The following is a 15,845-nucleotide window of genomic DNA, read 5'->3' as shown; positions in this document are numbered from 1 at the left end:
TCGCAATTTTCGTGTAGCAAATACGTATTCATCGCTATTAATATCATTTTAACCGTAATTATGAAGAATTTTAGCTAGATACGGATATAATTTTATAGAAAGTACCAATTTAATAAACACCAATATTCAGCAATAAAAAATAAACGGTGTCATGGGTATTATGTTTAATTAAAACTTGCGCCATCAATCACTCGCTTTACAAACTTCATACTTAGTGTAAACATATCCACACTTATCTTGTGCTGTGTACTATATTGTGTTGCCTGCTGCCAGTCTTGATATTTTATTTTTAGATGGAATTTCGAAATTTTTGATAATAATAAAGATTGATGCAACGTGCGGAGTTTTGATCAAAAAGCAATTTTCATAAAGAGTGTTATTGATAGCAGCAGTCAGCTAGAAGTTCATATATTGCATGCAAATTTTTTACTTGAGTAAGAATTTCTATATACGGGCATATATGTGTAAATATACGAATTACTTAAATCAGGAGTCATGTAAAAAATCTGTAACTTTATGGAAATATAAGTTTTTGTGATTATATGATTAATTTTGGGTTTAACTTTTCCTTTTTTCTTTCAAAAACTATGTAATACTAAAAACTGTTTATTTTAGTGAAATGCTTCTTGTTGTTTTTGCCAATTTCGAGATTCTTTCTGGGTCCATTCTGTCGATATAATCTCTCAATCTGTGGCGTCGTCCTCGTGTCCATCTCACCACATCCTGGACTCCAGTTTCTTTTAATGTGTCCACATTCCTTATTCTATCTCAGAGAGAAATTTCTCTTATTGTTTTTAACACTTTCATTTCTCATCCACACTTTCATAGTTCTCATCCATCTTTTTGTACGCGTTTCAGCTCTTTTTTTCTACATATGTTAGTACTGGCCTTACACATGGTTTATTTATCCGCAGTTTGCTCGGTACGTCCATATATTTATTCCTCCATATGATATTCCTCAAGTATCCTGATATTCTCGTGGCCTTGTTAATTTGTTTCTTCACTTCCTCTGCAGTATATCTATCATACGATACATTTATTCCGAGGTAGTTCATCAATTCATGCATTTTTCTATCATGTGATCGTTAATCATTGGTTTACATCTGATGGATCTTGGCTATAACCATTCTTTTTCATTCTGTCACGATTTCTGAGCTACTGTACGCTCGTTATTAATACCATCAATTTATTATCAATATTTTCGTCAGTATCTACGTTACTTTGGTATTGTTTGGTGTATACATCTGTGTCATTGTACATATTATTAAAGTCTTCTGTCCAGGTTTCAGGTTTTATAATGTTTGTTTATATTTTCTCGTTTATTTTCTTCTTTCTTCCTTAGCATTTTCCCTACCCTGTAACTGAAACTGAATTTAAATTATCAAAATGATATGATTTGAAATGAATGACCACAAAATACGTGAAGTAGGAAACGTAGTCCCATGAGTGTTTCTTAATAAAATAAAATAAAATGAAATAAAATAAGATAAAAAATACAGTAAAATAAAATATTATCAAATAACAATAATAAAATAAATTGAAACTAAAATAAAATTAATGAAAATAAAATAAATAAAATAAAATATAAAATAAATTAAAATCCATCGCTCCGTGCGTAGACGATAAGGAAGCTATGCTTCTCCTCGGTCACTCCCAGAGTCACACTTCCCTTTTTTTATGTACACTCCTATTTATGTATATTTGTGTAGAAAGACCGAAACCACGTTTTTCATAACGTTTTATCATTATTTATTTCGAAAACTACTGATTTTAGGGGAAAATGTTTGTGCATACAACATAAACTTAAATTAAATTTCCTACAAGCATGCTTTACATCACTTGTTTATAACAAAGCCAACTATTAATCGCGACTTGATCATTTTTACAAAGGAACGCCGCTTGAGAGAAGATATCCGTTTACAATTTTTTTGGGCGCTCAATATTTTTTTGCTTAATTGTTAGAGCTTTACATAGCATTCTGTTTTGCCTCTTCTCGTACATATAAAGAGGATATCTCATATCTCTTATATTTTTCATGATTTTCCTTTTTCAATTTCGAGTGATATTGAATGAATTTACTAGTTTTAAGCTGTGTTCAAATTAAGTACATATTTATCACTCATCTTTAAATCTGAGCAAACCGATCCTGTAAAATCGTACTTCCTGGTGCAAAAGAAACAACAATATAGCAAACAACATACTTAATAAAAAATAAAATAAAATTCAGTACTTTCAAGAACTTCTTTGTATCGATAGCACTTCAATTTCTTTGAATTACTAGAGAAAAAAACCAAGGTTATCAATAAACTTCTTAGCGTAGTTTTTTGAATTAATTAGGTAACTACTCGAATATAAACAATCAGAATAAAGAAGATGAGAGGTTAAGCGAGTCAATTAGCAAATCCGTACTAATACCAAGGATTATGTAGATTTTTGAGAAGGTTGGAAAGTTCAGATAGTCTGCTGTATACCCGTTTTTTATTATTTGGTCTCTTGATAAATATCAAAAACTTTGTTTTGTCCAGGTTCAGGTTTACATATAATATAAAAATACCAAAAATTAATTATATAACGTAATTACATTTGTTGTTAATGTTTAGTGCATATAATTAGAATAATTAATAAAATAATAAACTGTTGTATACTCAAAAGTAACAATAATCTACGATGTAACATGACACATTTCCACAGGCGAAATTTTCAAGAAAATATATCAGTATTTTTTTTTTTTTTGATTATCAGCAGCATAAGGGCTTCTTAGTTCGCCTGATAAAAACGAATTAGTAGAGAATATATATTCAAGAGTAGGTAATCAAATGCAATTAACTATTAGCAGCTAGCTCTTTCTATATCTATAGATTTCAATTAAATAGTGTTTTTGGAAAGGATACATACATTTTGAATCATATTTTATTTATAACATTTAACAATGTTATTATAGTATTGTGTAAATTAAGAAAAGTTAAAATAAATCTAAAATAAAACACGTGTTAATTACGGACGAATCAAAAAGGGAAAATAATATAACTTCGATTGTTTAAGAGGGAATATCCATTGGATTTTACATTTTTTAAACATATTTTGGCATAGAATCAACAAGTTTTTACAGTTTTCCTATATTTGCTGGTACTCCAATTATATCTCGATTACAGCTTTAACCAGTTTTGTTTTTGTTGTGCAATATACTTATGAAGTCTAGATTTAATAGTAGCTCACAGATTTTCAATCGAATTAAGATCCGGTGAGTTTGTTGGCCATTCAAGGCTCGGTAGATTGTTGAACTTAAAAGAAAAATGTCATCGTTAATTTGGAGACGTTACAGGGAGCTGAACCATGTTAAAAACTATTTGGCCAAGTTTCCAATTTTTCGTTTAGCAATTCTTTGTATTGTGTGAGTTCAACAAGAATTCTATCGGCATAAGAGTACCTGTGTAAATAAAATAGCCACAGAACACCACGTTTACCTGGTTGTTTAACTGTTTGATCGCTATGAACTACTGTAAGTTTTTCGTTACAACTCCCTCTAACAAAATAAATATGCTGCCCTTATACCAAAGACTGGCTCGAACCTAAGAATAATCACTTTTTTTGCAAAACAATATTTTTCCTCACTCGTATCGATTCCTCATCATGAGTGTAATCACTAATTGATTTTTGCAGTTCACTATTTTTCTTCCACTTTCTATAAGTCGTTTTCTCGTATAATGCAGCAGCAAACAATATCAAATACAGCATGTATTTGTAAGTCTGGCTCAACTTCTGATGGCTGATATCACAATATTTTGATATCCAAGTTTACAAACTTCCAGACAACCTAAAGAAGTTGTCCCCATTTTTCTTATATCTTAATGCATTCATAACTTTATCTAGTCTAAAACAGCCTAAAGAATTTTGAAGAAAGACAGATTTTCTAGTTATGAGACTAAATGGGAAACAGTGAAATGAAAAACGAAGTTGCTCCTCAATAGCTGGGCAGTGCATATGACAGATAGCCCTACTTCTTTTACTGCCGTTCCATCCAATTCAACTAGTACATATCTATAGATACTCATGTATATGTTTTCAGCAAGTATATGAGAATCATATCAAATCACACAAACAATTTAACACTAGAGTTTGGATCGCTTTGGTGTGGAAAAATATTCATCTTTGGTCGGAATTATATAAGGAACTACCTTTCGTGTTTGAATTCTTTCTTCTATTTTAAATCTAAATTAACTTTGTTTTTAATAACCCCTGAATATCCATTGTTTTGTGGATCATACATCACGGGCAGCTTTCCTCACTGATGTATGATCCATTTATACAGCCTTCTTTGTTTTTAACGTGGTAAAATTATTTGACACACTTATCTCGGGATATGTTTTAAACCATTTTTAGTGAAATGTTTCCGTTCATTATTTATGACTATTTCGTTAATAATAACGATCGGGATTTTTCTTATTCACAAATATCGTAGAACCACAAACCCAAAATGACGTAAGCTTTTATATAATTGTTTCAGTAACCAGATAAAACACCAACTGGTAATAAAATCTTATCTCCAATATATTAATTAATTGCAACAAAATCCTTTTATTTCACGATATACATTTTATTATTTAGAGATCCGTACAAAGCAGAAATCAAAATTACAAAAGGAATCATATCAATCAATACAAAATTTCAAAACTTTATTTTTCAATAAGTATCACCGGTAGTTAATGTGTCTAAATCTTCTTTCACAGCGGGCAACTATTTCCATTTGTCTTCCTTTTCGTTACTTTTCCTTCATACTTTCTTTGAGACTCTACTAATCTTCTCGACTCACCTATTTATTCGTATTGTTATTGAAAGGATATCGCTGCTTGTAGTTTTGATAAGTTTGGAACTGCCAGAAAATTTAACATGTTAATTTCCCAAAAATGACAAAATGCATGGTTACAACAGCAAATTTACTAAGATGTAAACTGGAGCTCGAAGGTCAGATAATAGAACAAGTGATGGAGTTTAAATAACTAGGCATCACATTATCTAGCTACGGAAAGCTCGAAACCGAAGTGGAAGATCAAGTGAATAGAGCAAACAGAGCCGCAGGCTGCCTAAATGAAACAATATGGAGAAATAAAAATATCGGGAAAGAAAAGAAAGGCAGAATTTACAAAACAGTCATCAGACCAATAATGAAATACGCGGCAGAAACAAGACCTGACACAGAGAGGACAAAAAGGATGTTAGAAACAACAGAGATGAAAACACTTAGAAAAGTTAATGGTAAGACACTATGGAACAGAGCTAGAAGTACAGATATACGACGTAGATGCAAGGTGCAGTCAAGAACTGGGTAAGAAATAGAAGAGTAGAATGAAACGATCATATAAGCCGAATGACAACTCTTTCACTATTATTATTTTTAATTACATGCTGTTCCACATGACAAACGTGATTTGCCAGTACTAGATTTTTCCCTTTCTTTTCCATTTGTGGTTGAAAAGATAATTATGATGAATTTTAAGAAACCCAGTTCTTAATACTACGTCCATTTCATACATAAACTCTAAAAATATAATTAAAAAAACTAATTATTAATAATTTTCAATGTCGTATGTATTTATCATATGTTTAACCTCAAATTGGAAGGTACAAAACTGTCAGATGAAGGCGGTAGATGTCAGTCACGCACGGAACGAATAGCGCGCAAACTGCAGAAGACCTCTTCGATGTCTAGGTAGCAATTTTAATCGTGTGGCAGACCTTCCGGTGATTAAGTACAATAGAACAATCATTAACAGCAGGTGTCAACCTGTCTCCCATATCCCATCCGCAGCACGGTGGCGGCTCAATTAAATTAGCAATTTTTGGTGTCTGTTTCGAAGATCGAACTCCTGTTCGGCTTGGTAAGCCAGTACCATAGCCACTGAGCTGCGGCCGCCAGCACAAATCCATTATCTCTTAAATGGATGGTCCGAATTGTACAAAATCCTGGATACGCTTATTCTGCAAGATGAAGATCTGAAATTTCATGATTGCAATGTTGCCAGATTTGGTTTTTTATGAAGGAAAATTAACAAGCGATAATTATTAAATGCTACTTATAAATGAAAAAAAGTTTTGACCCAATTTTACTGAAATATGGTCTCAGCAAGAGGGAGCTCCCTAGTTCACCCGATTTGAATCTTAAAGATTATTTTTATTGGGCATACTTGAAAAGTAGAATTTATAAAACTTAGAGAAACATGGAGAAACTTAATAGACGCATTCTACCCTCGTAGATATAGTCAAATTAACAAGGGAGGACATAAATTAATTTAGCAATGCAGTAAACTTTTAATTATTATGTTCAAATTTATTTGTACATAGCTTGAATCAAAAAATTGATTGAGACGATAAGGCGTTTCTAAGATCATCTTTTTAAGATGTTACTGACTACAAAAAAACGAAAGTGTTGCATACGGTTGGACTGGTATTGAAGTGGAGATTTCAATAAATGTAATATATACAGGGCGTAGTATTTGGTGTGGCTTTATAGAAGAATGCTGAGAATATCATGGACAGCAAGGATCACGAACAAGGAAGTTCTAGAAAAAATGAAGAAGGAACCAGAGATTGTGTTTACGATCAAACGCATAAAATTGCAATATCTGGGACACGTTATGAGAAATCAGCACCGTTACTCCCTGCTGCAGTCTATATTGCAAGGTAAAGTCAAAGATAAGCTAGGACCCGGTAGAAGGAGAATATCATGGCTGCGGAATTTAAGAACATGGTTTAAGAAAACCTCAACGGAGCTGTTTCGAGCCGCAGAGAGAAAGGTCATGATTGCCAATATAATTTCCAACATCCGAAACGGATAGGAACCAGAAGAAGAAGAAGTAATATTTAAAAAAAAAAAAACAAAGTGACTAATAATTTCAAAAATATGGTATCTGGCAACATCAAATTTAAAATCTTCATACTGCAAAATAGGTGTATCCCTGTTTTTGTATAATTCGAGATAATTAGGCGTTTTCAGACTTTTTAGTAGTAGTAGTTTTAGTAGTATTGTATAGATATTGTAATCCCCTGAATTAAGTAAAAATAATATGAATAAAATATAGTCTCCGATAACATAATTTCATATTAGTTGATGCGGATTATTTGTGTATTATTATTCTTTTCTGCCTTCGTTTCAAACAACTAAGCCGACAAAAAACACAAATACAGAGAGCAAGATGTTTGTGATATTTCTGTATAAAATAAAACGCTGAGTCAGCCATCGCTAAGAAAGTGCGTATAACAAGACATTCCTCTCTCGTTGATCATTGCTCTTTGTCTGTCAGAAATAGAAAAAAACAGATAATATCACAAATGGATTCATTCCGTAATTGTAGCTTGATCGAACGTAAATCTAGTACCATTAATAATGTTATTTAACTTTTATGGGAAAACAGGAAGAGACCGCTATTTGGGACGTTTTAGAAACAGTGCGTTGTTATACAAGTAATGGACGAGCAGAAAACAAGGAAATTGATTTCTTTTTATTTATTGTTGACGTTTTTTATCTCTTTAGAGGTTTTATGTAGGTTGGTGTGTAATTGGAATTGTGGTAGTAATGTTTACTGTAATAGTTGGTTGCGTCGATTTCTATAAATGGTTTCATTATTACCTACTTTTAAAAAAGGAATAATTCTATTCATTTTTGTAAAATGCAATACATTTTTTTGTTGTTTTTCGATCCTATTTACTGAAAGAAGATTAGTCGTGTTTTATTTGAGATTTTTCTTTGTGTCCGTATTTTGTTTATTGATATTTTACACTATTTTCCGTTTCATAATTTTTCTTCTAGTTTCGAAGATCAAAAGAAATTAGACTCTAGCGGAGTGAGCAGAAATCCAGAAGTAACTCACTTAAAAATTTAACAAATCAAAGGATGCTCATGTTAAGGATATCTTAAGAATGAACAGAAATGAGATAACGATAATTGAGAGTTGCAGTTAAGTGTATATTTATTTATTCGAAATTGTCTAGATACAAGCAAGTGAAAAAAAATTGCAATTTGCAGACCATATGATGGTCATTTTATTAACGAATATAAGACATATTGTATATAGAAAAATAACTATGTACTTGTCTAGGTTTAGATACTTAAATAGCTCCGGTGAACAACGTTGAGATTTTTGTATAACAACGTTGCAAACGAGATTCTCTACCACGTGCTATATTTCTTGTTTGAAATTTTCTGGGTTGGCAGCACTTACAGACAGTCGAAAGCGCTGGAATCCGGCTGAACGTGGCAAGTGGCAAGAACACATAGACGTATATATTAACGTAGACTGAGCAGTCGGTAGAGCTATGTGACGACACTATCTTTTTTTTTCGTTGTTAGTTGTGTCTCTGTCTTACATAAAGTAAGTATAGCAGCGTCTCTTTTGGCGAGGGGTGGGGAGGGAGGGAGGGAGAGAGTGAGAGAGAGAGAGAGAGAGAGAGAGAGAGAGAGAGAGAGAGAGAGAGACGTCAAACAACTGCAAGAGATCTTGTCGCCAGTATCGGCTACCGGTATGCTAGTATGCTCGGTCTATGCTAATATATACGTTTATGCAAGAACAACGTAGCAAGCGACGAAATGTCAAAAAAGAAGCGTGTTACTCTGCCTCCCGGAGATCAAAAAAGACTAATAGCAAAAAAAAAGTTAAAGCTAGCACAAAAATGTCTGTAATTGGAAAAAAGTGTCGACAACCATATATTTCTAAACGAAAGCAGCCTATTCCAGAAAACCTCCACCATAAGCGGTAAAAAAAAACAAAATTGCAAACAACACATTTATTAGAATCTCATTTTTTGTGATAACAATATTTTTTTTGCATCTATAGTATACTCTCTTTCTTTTAGGCCTATTTTAACTCTTCTTTTTTAGTCTATTACTCAACTTAAGTAAGTTTAGGCTATTACTAAAATTTACTGCAGTTCTAAACAAATGCTTTCTTCAAAAAATATACTATTTTAGGTTGTTTGGTTTGCCGGGTAGAGTTTTCAACTGCAACCATAAATGTGGATTGGTGACCTATGAAGAAAAGCTCAAGATATTCAAGAATTTCCATGATATGGACTATAATGGACAAACATCGTTTCTTGCTTCCTGCATCAAGGTTGTAGATATAAATCGCCGTCGAGTGAGTGAAAATGTGTCTACTAGACATTGTACAGTAGAATATAATTTTATTAAGACAGATATAAATCTTCGTATTTGTCAAAAACATTTTGCAAGACACTATATGTTATATGACAACGGCCTAAAATTTTTGTTGATAAAATTAAATTCAACAACAACTGGACTGACAGTAGGGGCCTGCATGGCAATCAATTTAAGCTTCCTGATGAACCAGAAGAACATATTATGGTTCACATAGCGTCTTTTCCTCCTCAGGAAAACAAGTATTCAAGGAATAAAAACAAAAAGGAATCCTTTTTGTCCCGATCTAAGTATTAGAAATTTGTGGGAATTATTGTGCATTAAGTACCCTAATCGTTTTGCAAAGCTTCACGTTTTTTTTTCTGAGGGTGGAAATTTCTAAAAACCGTACCAGGTTAGCCCATCCAATACCCTGGCTTGTGTTGGATTCAGAGTAGAGAGGTACATCCAAGCCCAGTCCCCCCTAAAAGGAGTTCCGGAGGCAAATGGATGTCTTCCTGTTATCCTGTTTACCAACTAAAACCATCGTTTCCTACTTGTGCGCAGTTGACTGTCGCACGTACCGTACTCCGAAAGTGGGATGGCCGCTGTAAGGCTGACGACACTTTCGGAGCACTCCCTTCTCTTATCTAGATCTTATCTCTGTAAATGGTCCGGCTGATGTTTCTCTTCTTCTTTCTTCTTAATAACTGCTCGGATGTAATTGTGTACTCTAATCCACCCTACTTACTTCTCGTCATCTTCACGATTATCTCTCTCAGTCACAGGGTTCATATCTATTTCTCTACACATTGTTTCTTTCTACTGTCCATCTACTACATTCCAGCATTGTGTGAGAAACACTGTCGGAGTATTCACAGTACAGGCATTTATCTGCATCTGTCTTTCTGAATCTATGAAGATACGCCTTAAAACACCCATTTCATGTGAGCACTTGCGTCAGGAAATAATCCAGTTGCCTGTGACCACAGTCTACCCAGTCCCTTAGACTCGGAATCAGCATCTTAATCCACTAGGCAACATCTTCCGTGTTGTTCTATCCGCAATGTTGTGCAATGCCTTGATTACACTTGAGTCAATTGTGCTCTTCCCCTGATAGGCCTCCTGATCTTTCAATCGTGTCGTCGATCCGTCCTCACAGCATCCTCTCGTATAACTTCTCGATGCACGGTAGGAGGCATATTTGGTGGTACTCCCCAGTTTTGGGAAGCAGAACCAACCTCGATATTTCCAAGCCTCAGGAAATATCTGTGCTTCAAGCAATGTGTTCATGTGATCTAAAAGACACCCAGGTTCCGCGTGTCCTAGACCCTTTACCGCTTCGAGAGGTATTCGGTCTAGTCCGGGAGACCTAGGTGTCTTGAGTGTAACTAATGCCTCGACTAATTCATATATGGTAAAGGGTAAGACCCGCTCAGCTTCCTCGTCCCTCCACACTCCATGGCATCTGCCGGAACTGTGTTACCTCAAACTTTTGTCCAGTGGTATTTCATATGAGGGGTACGCATGGAACTTTTTCAATGCGATCCTATATCCCTGACCAAAGATATCCTCATCCAGCTTGACACACAGTTCTCTGCAGTGCCTTCTTTTTTCTGTACGAATTTTTCCGCAGAAAAAAATTTTTTTTCTTCTCTTTTCCATGCGCGGTATTCTATTTCGATTTTCTGGATTTGTTCGACAACAACAGGGTTTATCCCTGCTCTGTCCCTTGCCCTCGTTATCCTTATCCTCAGCCTACCTAGGTCAGACATATGCAGTTATTGTAACAAACTCCATGTTCAGCTCATTTAGGCTGTCCATGAACATACCAGACAAAAAATTGGGAGTAAATTACAACACATGCTATAAGGCTTTAAGAAATAATAAGGAGCCATGCTCAACTCTGAATATATAGTTTTGTGCATAGACCTTCAACAGGTTTTTTTTGTCCAAATCTCAAGTACAATAATGTCTTTTATCAGAGAAAACTCTCATGCTACAATTTGGCTATTCATGATCAGGGGAAAAACGTAGCTTACATGATATTTTGGAATGAGACCACTGGAAAGCGTAATTCGGTTGAAATAGCATCTTGCATCCTTAAATATGTTGAGCTTAACTTTGAAAAATTGAGATCAGATCAAGAAAGAACTCTAAACCTGTGGGTTGAGAGGTGTTTAGGCCAAAATAATAACTGGCCTATGATTGCCGTCATGCAACACTTAATACTAAGTGAGCTCTTTACCACTATGGATCAGAAGTTCATGACAACAGGACATAATTTCCTTCCCTGTGATAGTGATTTTGCCATTGTTGAAAGATCAAAGAGTGAAAAAGAAAAGCATTTTTGAAGTGTGTAAAATTTATTTCCTAGCTGAGCGCTTTCGGCTTCTAGCCATCCTCAGAGCTATGGTCAAGTTTTAAAAAGTATCACTGAGCATAGATCTGAGGATGGCTTTGTAAGCAGAATGCACTCAGCTAATTAAAGCCCATATATTGTTTTAGTTAATATATTTAACGGAGGATCAAATTTAAATTCGTTTTATTTGGTTGTGAAATGTGTGAGAACTAAATTAGATGTTTAACAGGTAAGCTAAGAAATTACCGTATTGTTCGAATTGTTAGTGCATTAATTAATATTTAAATTAAATTGCCTTCTGTTACTGCATGCTAGTTTTGTCATTGGTCTTATATTTTTACATCAGAAAGTGTTAATTAGGAAAGACAGTTGACATTAAACACGCAAGTCGTGCCGTATTGTTAAGAAATTTCTTTTCAATGATTAAAGTCATGGTTTCGATATGTGACAGATTAAGTACACGTGTTAAACTAGAATATTTTTTAATATCGTCGATAAGTTCGTAGATTTTATCATGGCCTGTTATAGCCTTATAATAAAATAAATATATACTTTATGTTACCTCTTTGTGTTATATCTTATTTTTTCTTCTTCTTTTATAACACTCAGTAAACCGAACTACTAGAGGGTAGGCACAGGTCGCTGATACAGTGTATCGAAGTCACCGTTGTTCAGTCGTTGGAGATAATGGGCGGGGCTGTTTAGGGAAGTAGAGAACACGCGAAAGAAATAAAAATAAACAAAAGAGAAATGGAAAACAAAAAAAAACAATCGTTTACAACATAACAGAAAAAAAACAAAAATGGGATGGTCATCATGTACAAAGAAAAACTAAATGGAAAGACCAATAAGAATGTAAAAAGAAACGAACACAAATACAACTATAAGGAAAGATCTAAATAAACTTCTAAAAGTTGTAACAAAAAGAAAATGTAGATTAGAAAATAAAAATGTTAGAAACAACAGAGTTGGAAACACTTAATGAAAAATTACTGGCAAAAACAAACTGGCAAGATGGACAGAATACATTGAAAAACTTTTTGCAGACGAAAGACCAGAAATAGCAGTGGCAGAACCTACAAATGACACAACAGGGCCTAAAATCCTAAAAAGCGAGGTAGAATATGCTATAAGGAACACAAAAGGGGGTAAATCTGCAGGACCAGATGAAATTCCTGTAGAATTGTTGAAACTAATAGACGACGACGCACTTGAAATAATGGTGAACCTCTTTAACACAATTTATAGAACAGGCATCATACCAAAGAAATGGCTCTCCTCTACTTTTGTCACAATCCCGAAGACGAATAACGCCAGAGAGTGTTCAGACCACAGAACTATAGCATTGATGAGCCACACACTAAAAGTATTTTTAAAAATAATTCACAAAAGAATATTTAATAAATTAGAAGAGGACATAAGCGCCACACACTTTGGATTCAGAGGTGGACTGGGAACACGGGAAGCTTTGTTTGGTCTGAGTGTGTTAATGCAAAGATGTTATATATGTGGATATAAACCAAGACCTCTAGTAGGTTTCATAGATTTTGAGAAGGCCTTCGATAAAGTCAGACACCAAAAGCTGTATGAAATCCTAAGAAGCAAAAACATCGACAGTGGCGATATTAACATCATATCCAGGTTGTACTGGGGACAAACTGCAAAAATCGAAGTTGATAATGAGTTAACCGAAGAAATTGAGATTCGTCGAGGTGTGCGTCAGGTTGTGTGCTTTCTCCACTATTATTCAATATATATAGCGAAACAATATGTCAGGAAGCGCTCCTAGAACAAAACATTGGTATGAACATTAACGGAGAGTTAATTAACAATATACGATACGCTGATGACACGCTAATAGTAACAGATAACCTAGCAAATTTACAGTTTTTGATGGAAAATATAAACACCCATACCAAAAAGTATGGCCTAAAACAAAAAGACTAAATTCATGATTGTAACAAAGAAGCTATACACCAATGTGAATTTAACCATAAATAATCAGCCAGTTAAAAGAGTTACGTCCTACAAATATTTAGGGGTTTGCTTCACTGATACTAATGACCAGACAAGAGAAATCAAGAGGCGAATAGAGATAGCGAGACAATCGTTTGTCAAAATGAAAAAGTTCCTATGCAGCCGGGACATAAATATAAACTTAAGAACGAGAATGTTAAGGTGCTATGGTTTCTCCGTTCTGCTGTACGGCATGGAAGCCTGGACACTGAAAAAGATAAACATCAAAAATATTGAGGCATTCGAGATGTGGTGTTACAGGAGAATGTGGAAAATACCATGGACAGAAAGAGTAACAAATCAAGATGTTCTGCTGAAGATGGGGAAGGAATGCGAAGTCATAAAAACCATACAAACGAAAAAACTGGAATATCTGGGCCACATAATGAGAGGAGAAGAGTACTCTCTGCTTAGACTCATAATCCAAGGAAAAATTTCGGGAAAGAGAAATGTGGGACGTAGGAGCATTTCCTGGTTGCGAAATTTAAGGGAGTGGTATAGGTGCAGTTCAATACAGTTGTTCAGAGCTGCAGCCAACAAAGTAAAGATTGCTGTGATGGTAGCCAACCTCCGATAGGAGACGGTACTGCAAGAAGAAGAATGAAAAATTGAGTGTGAAGGTGGAGAACATCAAGGATTGGGTAAGAAATAGAAAAGTAGAAAGGAAAAATCATATAAGCAAGAGACGTTTCCCCAATATGAAGACGATCAGTAGGAAAACCACGTAAACGATGGAACGATAACTCACTGGAGGTACATTAAAAGACAGTCATGTCTACATAAAAAGGAGAAGAAGAAGAGTACAGTCTCTTTAGATGTAGTAAGCAATTTGATTTTCTTAATGTAAATGAAAGAGAGGAAAGTACCTGTTTTTACAGTAAGGCCTAACTGTCTTAAAATAGATGAGAGCGAAATATATCAACAACTGATACTGGATAGGGGATCGACACTCAAATTTTCTTTAGGGACTGTGGTTGATTTGGCACAAAAGCTTGCGAACCAATCGTAAATAAAACCCTGTAAGTATGAACAATAAGAAATGTGACAGGCGAAGAAAACGGGAGGTACATACATAAGAGATATTTGAAATAAATAAAAGATAACTTAATCGATAAAAGGTATTTTTCTTTAGCGACATGTTAGGTGGAAGCCTTATCAATATTACCAATTAAAATGAGCAAATATAAAAAGTTTTGGTTTTGGTATATTATATTAATTGTCAAGATTATGGAAGTGAGCCCAGCCAGAACGAAATCAGTTCACTACTTAGATGGTCTATTTGTGCTTGCAATATTTATTCTACTTCCCAAGGTCCACTAACTCCTTTTTCATTTTTATTTTTATGTTTAAAAACCGATTTCTTTTCTCTCTTCAAGACTGAAAGTAAATTTCAGATTTTCAAAATCTGAGAGTAGATGGACTTCCTTCCATTTTTTACATCTGAATGTAGCTTCTTGAACAATTTTAACTTCCATTGCAGCTGTTTAGTCCAATAGCGAGTATTTTTGTTCTTCTGCGTAGTACGTTGTTGTTTAGGCAGATGACATTATTCGTTGTTTGTTTGTTTTCATACGTAGTAACTATTTTCAATTTGACTGCACTTGTTAACGATTTTCACCACTTATCTTGCCCCTTGGACATTATAAACCTTCAATTGTTGAAATGTTGCAATTCATTTAAAAACATGAACTCTGACATTTAATATTGGAGCATGTCAAATATCGTCTTTTACCAAAGACGAACTAAACTACTTCAATAACGTCGTAATAGGGGTATGTTTCTTTCTCTATAAACATGCGAGTTCATTTTTAAATTAGCAAAATTTATCACTATTACGGATAATGCGATGGTTAAGCAATTTTAAGAAAAAGCTTCGCAACTGACGACGAATTTCAGTCTCGTTTCAGTATTGCTATTTGTTTGTGAATACAGAAGTAAAATATTTTGTAGTATAAATGTGTTCAAAAGTTTTATTTTCGAGAATAAATTGTGCACAAACCGATTAACAATTTAGTGTTTTGCTGTATGTTCGCTACAGTTACTTTTGTTTGTCAAGAACAAATCCCGCTGTAGATGAATAAAGAAAAGGATTTTTAAAGGGACCTCATTGAAAAATTTGAAGAAAAGTCAGTGAAGTGTGGGTTTGACAAAATGATATAAATGTGTCCAATTCGTTTCAAAACATAGACTACTTCGTAGTACAACTTCATCTTACTATTTAATATTGTTGCAGACGCTATTAAATGAGGATTAAACTGTAATTAGTATCTAAACAAAATACGATCAATTATTCAAATCCATTTCCGAACCACATTTTTACGAAATGGAAACATGGAAAAT

The 15,845-nt window shown here is 34.2% G+C and overlaps 1 protein-coding gene across 2 annotated transcripts in view; it reads right to left on the bottom strand.

Annotated features, from left to right (window-relative positions):
* LOC140435149 (protein fem-1 homolog CG6966) overlaps positions 1-15,845 on the bottom strand; it is a 239,290-nt gene that overhangs the window by 159,992 nt on the left and 63,453 nt on the right. The gene's annotated exons all lie outside the window — the stretch shown is intronic.

Source organism: Diabrotica undecimpunctata, chromosome 2 (genome assembly GCF_040954645.1).
Source record: "Diabrotica undecimpunctata isolate CICGRU chromosome 2, icDiaUnde3, whole genome shotgun sequence".
Classification (NCBI taxonomy): domain Eukaryota; kingdom Metazoa; phylum Arthropoda; class Insecta; order Coleoptera; family Chrysomelidae; genus Diabrotica; species Diabrotica undecimpunctata.
This window is presented reverse-complemented; position numbering and strand designations above follow the sequence as displayed.